This window comes from Mus caroli, unplaced genomic scaffold, assembly GCF_978045245.1.
Source record: "Mus caroli unplaced genomic scaffold, Mus_caroli_1 scaffold_14, whole genome shotgun sequence".
NCBI classification, from domain to species: domain Eukaryota; kingdom Metazoa; phylum Chordata; class Mammalia; order Rodentia; family Muridae; genus Mus; species Mus caroli.
The window spans coordinates 37088614-37091768 of NW_028227269.1; positions in this window are offsets into that span (position 1 = coordinate 37088614).

Consider the following 3155-nt stretch of genomic DNA (forward strand, 5'->3'; position numbering starts at 1 on the left):
TTCCCATTCACAGCTGCCCATTGTTGAGTTAGTTGGACTGCAGACTGTAAGTCATTACAATACATTCCCTTAAAATATATAAAGACCCTCCATAAGTTCTGTGACTCTAGAGAACCCTAAATAAGACAGTAATATTAAATTTGATACATATTCTGTGATTTATCATACAAGCTCTCTAATGTTGGATGTTCTGTTGCTTATGATTTTGCTTTTATTTTTATTCATATATTTATACTAATCATAAATCACATTATTATTTATGCAGTTCTGTGTTTGGTTTTGGTTAAATTCTTTGAAGTGATAGTGCTGAGTCACACAATGGACTGTTTTACCCCGATTTCAACTTTTATTGGCGTTTAATTACCTAGCAGGAAAGTCCTGTCAAGATCATTTTAAAGAACACAACAAAGCTATCTGCTTGCATAAAAGGTAACCATGCAAAAACAAGTCAATGAAGTCTTTTCAGTTAAGGTGAATGACTGGGAAAATGAAGGGAGGCTGGTTGAATAAGAAAGTAATTGATTTATTTCTGGCTGCAGAGAGATGTAAATGTGTTCTGAGCTTATGAGAAACATTGGTGAAGGCCCTGGGACATTGTCCTTTCTCTACTTCTAAAGAAAAGACAAAACAATACAATTTGCTAAACGCATGAAACTCAAGAAGAATGAAGACCAAAATGTGGACACTGTGCCCCTTCTTAGAATTGGGAACAAAACACCCATGGAAGGAGTTACAGAGACAAAGTTTGGAGCTGTGATGAAAGGATGGACCATCTAGAGACTGCCGTATCCAGGGATCCATCCCATAATCAGCTTCTAAACGCGAACACCATTGTATACACTAGCAAGATTTTGCTGAAAGGACCCAAATTTAGCTGTCTCTTGTGAGACTATGCAGGGGCCTAGCAAACACAGGAGTGGATGCTCACAGTCAGCTATTGGATGTATCACAGGGCTCCCAATGGAGAAGCTAGAGAAAGTACCCAAGGAGCTAAAGGGATCTGCAACCCTATAGTTGGAACAACATGATGAACTAACCAGTACCCTGGAGCTCTTGTCTCTAGCTGCATATGTATCGAAAGATGGCCTAGTCGGCCATCAATGGAAAGAGAGGCCCATTGGACTTGCAAACTTTATATGCCCCAATATAGGGGAATGCCAGGGCCAAAAGAATGGGAATGGGTGGGTAGGGAAGTGGGGGGCGCTATGAAGGACTTTTGGGATAGCATTGGAAATGTAATTGAGGAAAATATGTAATAAAAATATTAAAAATAAAAAAAACATTTTTTAAAAAATCTAATGAATAACATCTCATAGCCAGAGGACCAAGGAATCAAAAAGTACATGCTGACCTAGGGGGTAATTGTCCATTTCCAAAGGAAGTATCTACAACAGTGCAGCCACAGCAAAAGAAAGAACAGCTTCCACTGTATGTTCACAATTGATGGTACAGAGAAGATCCTGAAGAAGGAAAATGTAGTAGGCAACATGAACTCGGACTGTTTGGCAAAAGCACAAAAAGTACTTAGCCTAGTAAAGAGTTTCTGAAACTTCTCACTTAGGATCCCTTGTGCTTGACAAATTCTTATGTGTCCTTGGGTTCAGAGATGTATAAAATAGGTATATGAGTCAAACATTTACTGACAACAAATCATAATGAGATTTATTTTAAAACAACTAAAATGTTTTACATATGCTTTTTTACATTTATTAAAGTTGCAAGAAAATTTGCATTTTAATAAGACAGCATAGTTTTTAATTTTTACATATGGAATTAAATTTTGGATGGATTTTTTTTTAATCATGCAAGACCTACAGCATTTCCAGCATTTATCAGAGTTGACTGGTATTTTGAGTTTATGATCATCAGTGCAGAGAGTGCAGTTGCACATAAATATGGCTCAGGGACCATTGAAAAGGAACAGTAAGAATTGTAAAGGCCTGAAAAGAAGGAGTTCAGAATACTGTGAAATGAAATTTCTGGACATGATCTATGACATTCATGAATTCAGACCAACTGTGTTTACCTACACAAAAATGGCACAAGATCAACCCAGCTAAAATTCTGGCATACGTGGAGAAGAAACTCTTTAGCTTCTTCTTTAGGTCCCATACAGAAAAGTTATTGGGAGCTAATAGTAGCTGGGGTGGGGAGATGAATTCTCATGGTAAGCATAACATGGTAATGTGTGGCCACTAGTTTTCCCATGTTCCAGTGGATGGCACAACATCCATACACATGAATTAATGGGTAATCCAACACTAACTAACTAACTAACTAACTAACTAACTAACTAACTAACATGACATGAACTATGAACTTAGTTGTATGGAGAAGTGGTTGACAAGACAATTGGAGAGGATACCTGGCATTACATTATGTTTTCATGTACATATGTATAAAATTCTCAAAAAATAATGAAATATTCTAAATACACACACACACACACACACACACACACACACACACACACACACACACATTTAATGCTAATATCTCCAGAAACTTGATAGGATTTTGTATTCTGCTACTAAACCACTTTGTTTCTGTAAGGTCAGAAAACCTCACACATGGGATAAAAATCATTCAATTCATAAGACATGGCAGTCATAAATTTGGACCTCCATGTTTCAGGTAGGCTCTGTTGCCTCTGAGTAGCATGGTGCATGAACATTGTAATATACACATGTGCTCAGAACCATAGCTTCAATAAAGTTGTCACAATCCAACTGAGAGCTGCCCAAACAACCTCACATTCATTATATATTTGATTTGTAACTGTTTTTGTTGTGCATTAAGAAACAGTTTTATTTTTGCCAGATTTTTAATGAACACTACGTTCAGTTATACAAACCAATGTGTGGTCACCAATCACAGTTTAAGAATCTAGGTTAAATGTAAGGGCAAAAAAGTACAAGATGAAAACCAATAAAAAGATAAAAACCTTAAATACCCATAGTTAGGTGATGACAAGCCAGGGTAATTACTGCCTGATTTTTTTTTTTTTTTTTTTTTTAGTGAGACCTTGGTGGAAATCCATTGCAAAGATCTAAATAATGGTTAACAGTTCCCTTGAATCCAAGGATCATGTGGCTTTAAATCATTATTTTAGGAATTCATTAATGTTTTAATTACTCTGGTCATTTGAATTAAAA